The following is a 10,414-nucleotide window of genomic DNA, read 5'->3' as shown; positions in this document are numbered from 1 at the left end:
CAGAACAGCAAAGATTGCTGCTTGTTTCTTCCTCTGGAAGCTTCATCCCAGAGGGTCACCCACCAGATGCCAGATGGAGCTCTCCTGTATGAGGTGTCTGTCCACCCCTGCTGGGAGATGTCTCCTAGTCAGCAGGCATAGAGGTCAAGGACCCACCTGAGGAGGCAGTCTGTCCCTTAGCAGAGCTCGAGTGCTGTGCTGGGAGATCCACGGTTCTCTTCAGAGCTGGCAGGCAGGAACATTTAAGTCAGCTGAAGCTGAGCCTACAGCCGCCCCTTCCCCAGGTGCTCTGTCCCAGGGAGATGGAAATTTTATCTATAAGCCCCTGACCAAGGCTGCTGCCTTTCTTTCAGAGATGCCCTGCCCCGATAGGAGGAATCTAGAGAGGCAGTGTGGCTACAGCAGCTTTGCTGAGCTGTGGTGGGCTCCACCCAGTCTAAACTTCCCAGTGTCTTTGTTTACACTTTGAAGGGAAAACCGCCGACTCAAGCCTCAGTAATGGCGGACTGCCTCCCCTGTCAAGCTCGAGTGCCCCAGGTTGACTTCAGACTGCTGTGCTGACAGAGAGAATTTCAAGCCAGTGGATGTTAGCTTGCTGGGCTCCATGGGTGTGGTATCTGCTGAGCTAGACCATTTGGCTCCCTGGCTTCAGCCCCTTTCTAGGAGAGTGAACAGTTCGGTCTCATTGGTGCTCCAGCTGCCACTGGGGTATGAAAAAAAACTCCTGCAGCTAGCTTGGTGTCTGCCCAAATGGCTACCCAGTTTTGTGCTTAAAACACAGGGCACCCAAGGGAATCTCTTGGTCTGAGAGTTGTGAAGACCATGAGAAAAGCATAGTATCTGGGCTGGAATGCACTGTTTCTCACAGCATGGTCCCTCATGGCTTCCCTTGGCTAGGGGAGGGAATTCCCTGACCCCTTGCACTTCCCGCGTGAGGCAATGCCCCACCCTGCTTTGGCTTGCCCTCCATGGGCTGTACCCACTGTCTAATCAGTCCCACTGAGATGAACTGGGTACCTCAGTTGGAAATGTGGAAATCACCCGCCTTCTGCATTGATCTTACTGGGAGCTGCAGACCAGAGCTGTTCCTAGTTGGCTATAAAGCCACCCAATAAAAGGTGTTTTCAAGGATGTGGAGAAATTGGAGTCCTCACACATTACTGGCGTATACTGGGAATGTAAAATGGTGCAGTTGCTGTGGATAACAGTTTGGAAGTTTCTCAAAAGTTAAATATAGAATTATCATATGACCAACAAATTCTGCTACTGGTTATGTACCTCTGAAGAACTGAAAACAGGCATTCACACACCAATTGCTATATGAACGTTCATGATTCACAGTAGCCAAAAGGTGGAAACAACCTTTTGAACCCAACTGCCCAGCAACAGATGAATAGATAAAATGTGATGTATCAATAATACAGAATCTTATTCAGTCCTGAAAAGGAACATGTACTGATGAATGCTACAACATGGATGAGCCTCAAAACATTTGCCAAATGAAAAAAGCCAGACCCTAACGGGCACATGGTATATGATTTTGTTTGTATAAATATCCAGAAGAGGCAAATCTATAGAGACAAGAAACATATTTTGCCACCAGAACCTGGAGGTGTGGAGTGCCTGCTTAATGGGGAGAGGTTTCCTTTGGCTGTATTGAAAATTAGAACTAGATAGAAATAATGTATGCCCATCACTATGAAAGTAATAAATGCCACTGTATTATACACTTTAGAATTATTTATTTATTTATTTATTGAGGCAGAGTCTTGCTCTGACGCCCAAGCTGGAGTGCAATGGCATGATCTCGGCTCATTGCAACCTCCGCCTCCCAGGTTCAAGCTATTCTCCTGCCTCAGCCTTCTGAGTAGCTGGGATTACAGGCACCCACCACCACACTCAGCTAATTTTATTTTTTCCAGTACAGATGGGAGTTCACCATGTTGGCCAAGCTGGTCTTGAACTCCTGACCTCAAGTGATCCACATGCCTTGGCCTCCCAAAGTGCTGGGATTACAGTCATGAGCCACCGCACACAGCCACTAAAATGATTTAAATGGAGAATATGTTGTGAATTTTACCTCAATAAAAGGATAAATATAAATAAATATGTAGGAGACTTATAAGTCACCCATTAATGTAACAACAGGGAAAAGTATTTAGGCAATATACAATCTATTTTAAAAGATATTTGGGTCCTGGCACAGTGGCTTACACCTGTAATCTCAGCACTTTGGGAAGCTGAGGTGGGCGGATCACCTGAGGTCAAGATCATCCTGGCCAACATGATCAAACTCTGTCTCTACTAAAATACAAAATTAGACGGGTGTGCTGGTGTATGCCTGTGATTCCCAGCTACTTGGGGGGCTGAGGCAGGAGAATCTCTTGACCTTGGGAGGCAGAAGTTGCAGTGAGTCTAAATCTTCCCATTGCACTCCATGGGCAAAAGAGTGGAAACTCCCTCTCAATAAATAAATAAACAAACAAACAAATAAATAAATAGGCCGGGCACAGTGGCTCACACCTGTAATCCCAGCACTTTGGAAGGCTGAGGAGGGCGGATCAGGAGGTCAGGAGTTCAAGACCAGCCTGACCAACATGGTGAAACCCAGTCTCTACTAAAATACAAAATTAGCCGGGCGTGGTGGTGGGCGCCTGTAGTCCCAGCTACTCAGGAGGCTGAGTCAGGAGAATCGCTTGAACCCAGGAGGCAGAGGTTGCCATGAGCCGAGATTGTGCCACTGCGCTCCAGCCTGGGCAATAGAGTGAGCCTCCATCTCAAAATAAATAAATAAATAATAATAAAAAAAGATAGATGGAAGCTTTGGGTCATTGCCTTTTTTTTTTTTTTTTTTTTTTTNCGGGGGGGTTTCTCCATGTTGGTCAGGTTGGTCTCGAACTCCTGACCTCAGGTGATTCAGCTGCCTCAGCCTCCCAAAGTGCTTGGATTACAGGCATGAGCCACGGAGCCCGGCTTTGTGTGTGTGCGTGTGTTTGTGAGATGGGAGTCTCTGTCGCCCAGGCTGAAGTGCAGTGATGCGATCTCGGCTCACCACAACCTCTGCCTCCCAGGTTCAAGCGATTCTCCTCCCTCAGCCTCCGGAGTAGCTGGGACTACAGGCGCACCACCATGCTGGCTCATTTTTATATTTTTGGTAGAGAGGGGGTTTCACCACACTGGCCAGACTGGTAACTCCTGAATTCAGGTGATCCACCCACCTCGTCCTCTGAAAGTGCTGGGATTACAGGGGTGAGCCACCGCGCCCAGCCTGGGTCATTGTTTAAATGGAAGCATTTTTCTTTCTTCCTGGCACATAAAGTCTCAGTGCATCTTAGATTCAGGCACATCTCAAGTGAGCTGAAACGCGGTACTCAATTGTAGGCTCATTTAGTTGTGTGTGCCTCTTTGCTGTACGTGACATTTACTGTGTGAATGCTGTGGAACTCTAGCCTTGCTAAAAAACATGCTCCTGTGTATTCGGTTTCATTTGGGATAACAGGCAGTCCAAAATATCTGACTTCACAGGTCTAAAGGTTTTCTCTCTCATGTAAACGAAGTCCAGGGGTGGGCAGTCAGGTCTGCGCTGCCAGAGACAGGAAACCATGCATGGTTGCTCCCCTCCCCTGCAGAGAAGCCTGTGCCCCGACCCTTTGGGGAGGCTTCCTCCAAGTTGCACATGAGGCCGGGGATTAGCGTTTTAGTCTGTTCAGCTAAAAATCGGTGTTTCTCAGTGCCAACCAGTGACAGCACGTGTGGTGCGCAGCCCTGGGTTTCTAAACCCCATTCTATCGTCCCAGGACCAATGTCCTGGGATGTCTGGCTGGGTCCAGAGCTGGGCATCCTGCAGTGACAAAACGTGTGAAAGCAACAAGAGGAACAGCATAGCAGCAGATTGTAACCCAACATTGTCTGAGTCCATGCGAACAGACCCATTATTCTCCCTGAGGGAACTGCGCATCTTCCCTAGCCACTACTGTCCGCTTTCTGCGCGGCCAGGCTGGGCTGCGGCCGCAGTGACGCAGTCTCGTGTAGATGAGACCAGCATCCTCACCGGCCAGGAGATGCCCCTGGACCACCTGCGTGGTCAGGATCCAGGCAGGTGACAAGGCTCAGGGCCGCAGCCGAGTCCCCCAGAAACAGTCCCCCTGGGACGGTGGCTTCACGCTGGCCCGAGAGGATTCAGACTGGCCAGGCCAGGCCAGACCAAGTCTTCTAAGGCAGTTCCTTGCAGTGAACCTCCTACTGTGTGTGTGTCTGTGATATGTGAGTGTGGGGTGTGTGTGGTGTGGTTGTGTGGTTTGATGTGTGTGGGGCAATTGTGTGTGTGGTGTGGTGTGCGTGTGGTGTGTATGATGCTGTATGTGTGTGATGCTGTGTGGAGCATGTGGTGTGTGTGGTGTGTGTGTCATGGTGTATGGTGTGGTTGTGTGGTGTGTGATCGTGTGGTGTGCGTGAGATGGTGTGTGTGGTTGTGTGATGGGATGTGTGGTGTGTGATGGGGTGTATGGTGTTGTGGTGTGTGTGATGTGTGGTGTGGTGTGTGATGGGGTGTGTGGTGTGGTTCTGTGTGGTGTGTGTGAAGGGGTGTGTGATGTGGTTGTGTGTGTTGCTGTGATGGGGTATGGCGTGTGTGATAGTGTGTGTTGGGATGTGTGTATGCTGGGATGTGTGTGTGCTGTGGTTGTGTTGTGTGATAGGGTGTATGGTGTGGTTGCGTGTTGTGTGGTGTGTGGTGGCGTGAGGAAATGTGTGTGGTGTGCTTGTGTGTGATGGGGTGTGTGGTGTGTGTGTGGTGTGTGATGGGGTGTGTGTGGTGTGGTTGCGTGTGTGGTGTGATGTGAGGTGTGTGCATGGTGGTGTGATGGGATGTATTGTGGGTGTGTGTGGTGTATGATGGTGTGTGTGTGGTGTAGTGTGAGGGTGTGTGGTGTGGTTGTGTGTTGTGTGTGTGGTGTGTGATGGGGTGTGGTGTGATGGTGTGTGTTGTGTGTGATGGGGTGTGTGGTTATGTGTGTGGTGTGATGGGGTGTATTGTGGGTGTGTGGTGTATGATGGTGTGTGTGTGGTGCAGTGTGTTGTGTGTGTGATGGGATGTTTGGTGTGGTTGTGTGGTGTGCGATGGGGTGTGTGGTGTGGTGTATCATAGGTGTGTGTGATGGGGTGTGTATGTGGTGTGGCTGTGTGTGCCCCTCTCCCTTCCTACTGCCTGCTCAGTGGCCCCTGACACTCTGCTGCGTGACCAGATGCCTCCCTTCCCCAAGCGTGGAGAACGGCTGGGTCCATGCAGCGGGAGGTGGTACGGTGAGAAGGCCCTGGGACCTTCCACACCATCCAGGGCGTGGGGGACACCTGCAGGCCCCGAAGACCCAGCAGCTCTGAAGACTGAGCAGCACCAAGTCCGTCTGGCCGTCTCTGGGGAAACTGGCCCACATCAGGTCCCTGGCGCTGTCTCCAGGGTGCTGGGGTTTTATTCAGTTTTCCCAAAACAAGAGGGGTGTGGTTCTGGGGGTCGCAACCCAGTACTGCACCCCAAGGCTCTAGCGTCCGGGCTCGGCTGCAGGGGCTGGGTCTCAGTCAGGAGGGAAAGGCTGTCCCCTGCCCCTGGGGGCACCTCTCATAAGCAGGGGTGCAGGCACGCAAGGAGGCCCAGGGGACAGGGCCCCCCACATGGACTTTCTGCTGGCAGAGGAGGGCACACTGGGGACGGCAGCTCCCACCCCTCAGCCCTTGGGTCTCCTCTCATAGCTCTGCTTCCCACCTACCCACACACTCCCTCGGGTCTGTTCCCCTCGGGTGCACTCCACTTAGCGCAGCCTAGGCACCAAGGAGCTGCTTTCAGCAGTGCATTCATGAGACGCAATGGATTGACCAGATCTGTCATAATTGATAGCAGTTCCTTCAGAAGCTCATTCCAGTGCCCTACTTCCTGCTACTACCTTTGGTTCCCTCAGGACTCAACTGGAGAGCCCAGGCCACTTGATCCTTTTGGCTTCTGTGGTCTCCAGGGACTTTGTATGTAAGGTTTCATTTTCTATCAATCTGACCAATTTTTTTTTCTCCTTTGTCTCAGCTGAGCATAAAAGCATTTATCATTAACTACTTTGTGTATCAGTCGAGTTCAGAGTGTTGCGGGAAGTCAGGGACCCTGCCACGGCAGAAGAACATAAATTGTGAAGATTTCATAGACATTTATTAGTTCCTCAAATTAAAACTTTTATAACTTCTTACACCTGCCTTGACTGCAATCGCTGAACATAAATTGTGCAGATTTCATGGACATTTATCACTTCCCCAATCAATACTCTTATAATTTCCTATTCCTGTCTTTACTTTAATCTCTTAATCCCGTCATCTTCATAAACTGAGGATGTATGTCACCTCAGGACCCTGTGATGATTGTGTTAACTCCACAAATTGTAAAACGTGTGTTTGAACAATATGAAATCTGGGCACCCTGAAAAGAACAGGGTAACAGCGATGTTCAGAGAACAAGGGAGATAACCAGAAGGTCTGACCGCCTGCGGGGCCGGGCAGAACAGAGACATGCTTTTCTTATTGCAGAAAACGAGTAGGAGAAAAGAATTCCCAGGGGAGGCCTATGGACAGGCGCTCTGGGGTTGTCTGCCTTATGCAGTTGAAGACAAGGGATGAAATATGCCCTTGTCTCTTGCAGTGCCCTCCGGCTTGCTAGGATTAGGAAATCCTAGCCTGGCGAATTCTAGTCAGACTGGTTCTCTGCTCTTGAACCATTTCCTGTTAAGATGTTTATCAATGACAATGCGTGCACAGTGGGACATGGAACCTCATTAGTAATTCTAATTTCACCCTGGCCTTGTGACCTTGCTCTGCCCTTCTGCCCTTGTGATCTTTTATTGCTATTTGAAGCATGTGATCTCTGTGACCCACTCCCTATTTGCACCGCCCTCCCCTTTTGAAATCCATAATAAAACTTGCTGATTTTGTGGCTCAGGTGGGCATCACAGAACCTGCCAACATGTGATGTAACAGAGGCCCAGCTGTAAAATTTCTCTCTTTTGTATTCTTTCTCTTTATTTCTCAGACCAGCTGACACTTATGGAAAATAGAAAAGAACCTACGTTGAAATATTGGGGTAGTTCCCCTGATACAGAGGACTTTTGTTTATTGTTATAAAATTAATGTGTGGACCGGGTACATGGTGGTTCACACCTGTAATCCCAGCACTTTGGGAGGCCGAGGTGGGCAGACTGTTGGAGTCCAGGAGCTCGAGACCAGCCTGGCAACATGATGAAACCCCATCTTTACTAAAAATACAAAACATTAGCCAGGCATGGTGGTGTGAGCCTGTAGTCTCAGCTACTCAGGAGGCTGAAGTGGGAGAATCACCTGAGCCCAGGTCAAGGCTGCAGTGAGCCATGATAGCACCACTGCACTCCAGCCTGGGCAACAGACTGAGACCCTGTCTCAAAACAAACAACAGAAGAGGACACAAAAAAAGTGAAAGATATTCCATGCTTATGGTCTTGAAGAATGAATATTGTTAAAATGACAATTCTGCCCCAAAGTAATTTACACATTAAATGCAATCCCTATCAATATACCAATGACATTCTTCACAGAAGTAGAAAAAAAAAATCCTAAAATTTGTATGGAACTAAAAAAGATGCCGAATAGCCAAAACAATCCTGAGCAAAACAACAAAGCTGGCATCACACAACCTTTCTTCAAAATTTATTACAAAGCTATAGTGACCAAAATAGCATGGAACTGGCATAAAACAGACACATAGATCAATGAGACAGAATGGAAAATCCAGATATAAATCCACGCATTTATAACCAACTCATCTTCTACAAAGGCGCCAAGAACTTACAATGGGGAAATGACAGCTTTCAATAAATGGTGCTGGGAAAACTGGATATCCACATGCAGAATGTGGAGACCCCTAACTCTCACTTTACACAAAATCACAGAAATGGATTAAAGACTTAAATCGAAGACCTGAAACTGTGAAACTACTAGAAGAAAATATTGGGGAAACTCTCCAGGACATTGGTCTGGGCAAAATGTTTTGTATGAGGCCTCAAAAGCGCAGGCAACCAAAATGGACAGTTGGGATTACATCAAGCCGAAAAGCTGCACAGCAAAATAATCAACATAGTAAAAAACAACCCGAAGAATGGGGAAAAAATATTTGAAAACTATCCATTTGATAAGGGATTCATAACCTGAATATATAAGGAGCTCAAACAACTCAATAGCTAAGTTGTATCACTTCAAACTATATTCTTAGAAATGTAAGCTATTAATTCTAATCAACAGGATAACCACTAAGAAAATCTTTAAAACATTACAGAAAAGAAAACGAGGGAATTCAAATGGAATACTAGCAAAATCAATCAAATACAAAACACTATTGGAGGAATTTAGGGGAAAAAAGATTGAAACTTACAGAAAACAAATAGCAAAGTGACAGAAGTGGTTCCTAATCAGAAATCATTTTGAATGTAAATGTATTTAATTCACCAATTGAAAGAGAGATTGGCAGAATGGATTTTAAAACATGACCTAACTACATGCTATCTACAGGTGACTTAAATCCAAAGACACAAAGAGATTTACAGTAAAAGGATGGAAAATATTTTCCATGAATTAGTAACCAATAGAAAGCTGGCATGGCTGAGAATGTGCCATTGCTCTCCAGTCTGGGCGACAAGAGCGAAACTCTGTCTCAAAAAAAAACCCCAAAAAACCAGATAGCGGGCATGACTACTAATACTAGAAAATAAGACTTTATAAGACTTTAAGTCAAAACTTGTTACAAGAGATTAAAAAAAAAGGACATTATGTATTGATAAAAGGTCAATCCATCAAAACATTATAAGAATTATAAAGACACAAACGCTAAACAGCAGATGTCCAAAACATATGAAGCAAACATTGAACTGAAGGGAGAAAGAGATTGAAAATAATGGAGGCTGGACATGGTGGCTCATGCCTGTAATCCAGGTACTTTGGGAGGTCGAGGTGGATAGATCAGTTGAGGTCAGGAGTTCAAGGTCGGCCTGGCCAACATGGCAAAACCCCATCTCTACTAAAATAAAAAACAAAATACAAAACTCAGCTGGGCATGGTGGCAGGTGCCTATAGTCCCAGCTACTTGGGAGGCTGAGGCAGGGGAATTGCTTGAACACGGGAGGCAGAAGTTACAGTGAGCTGAGATCACGCCACTGCACTCCAGCCTGGGCGATGGAGTGACACTCCATCTTAAAAAAGTTAAAATAAAATAATAGTTGGAGACCTCAATACCCCAGTATCAATAATGGAACATCTAAACATAACAAGAAGAAAACAGCAGACTTGAACAACACTATCAACCATCTAAACCTAAGGGACACAAATCAAGTCTCAATCACTTGGGGTCAGGAATTTGAGACCAACCTGGCCAACATGGTGAAACCCTGTCTCTACTAATAATACAAAAGTTAGCTGGGTATAGTGGCAGGTGCTGTCATCTCAGATACTCAGGAGGCTGAGGCAGGAGAATTGCTGGAACCCAGGAGGCAAAAGTTGCAGTGAGCCGAGATTGCGCCATTGCACTCCAGCCCGGGAAAAAACAGCAAGACTCTGTCTCAAAAAAATAAAATACAAATACAAAACTAGCCGGGTGTGGTGGTGGGTACCTGTAATCCTAGCTACTTGGAAGGCTGAGGCAGGAGAATCGCTTAAAACTGGGAGGTGGAGGGCTGGGCGCCGTGGCTCACGCATGTAATCCCAGAACTTTGGGAGGCCGAGGCGGGTGGATCACGAGGTCAGGAGATCGAGACCATCCTGGCTAACATGGTGAAACCCTGTCTCTACTAAAAAATACAAAAAAATAGTCGGGCGAGGTGGCGGCGCCTGTAGTCCCACTTGGGAGGCTGAGGTAGGAGAATGCCGTGAACCTGGGAGGTGGGCTTGCAGTGAGCTGAGATCGCGCCACTGTACTCCAGCCTAGGCGACAGAGAGAGACCCTGTCTCAAAAAACAAAACAAAACAAAACAAAACAAAAAACAAAAAAAACCCAACAACTGGGAGGTGGAGGTTGCAGTGAGCTGAGATCACGCCACCGCACTCTAGCCTGGGCAACAGAGATAGATCCTGTCTCAAAAAAAAAAAAAAAAAAAAAAATAGAATCAACAAAACTGAAAGTTGATTCTTTGAAGAGGCTAACAAAATTGACTTACCTTTACCTATAAAGCTAAAGATGATTAAGCTATATTTAGAAAAGAAAATGTAAATAACTATCAGAAATGAACACAGGGACACTATACCACTAACCTTACTGAAATAAATGCCAGTGCATTAGATAAACTGGATGAAATGGACAAATTCCCTAGAAACACTCAATTACCAAAACTGTCTCAAGAAAAAATAGAATTTTTTTTTTTTTTTT

The sequence above is a fragment of the Rhinopithecus bieti genome, unplaced genomic scaffold (assembly GCF_001698545.2).
Source record: "Rhinopithecus bieti isolate Rb0 unplaced genomic scaffold, ASM169854v2 scaffold_13195, whole genome shotgun sequence".
Classification (NCBI taxonomy): Eukaryota; Metazoa; Chordata; class Mammalia; order Primates; family Cercopithecidae; genus Rhinopithecus; species Rhinopithecus bieti.
The sequence above is the reverse complement of the archived record's forward strand: the minus strand, read 5'-3'. Positions refer to the sequence as shown.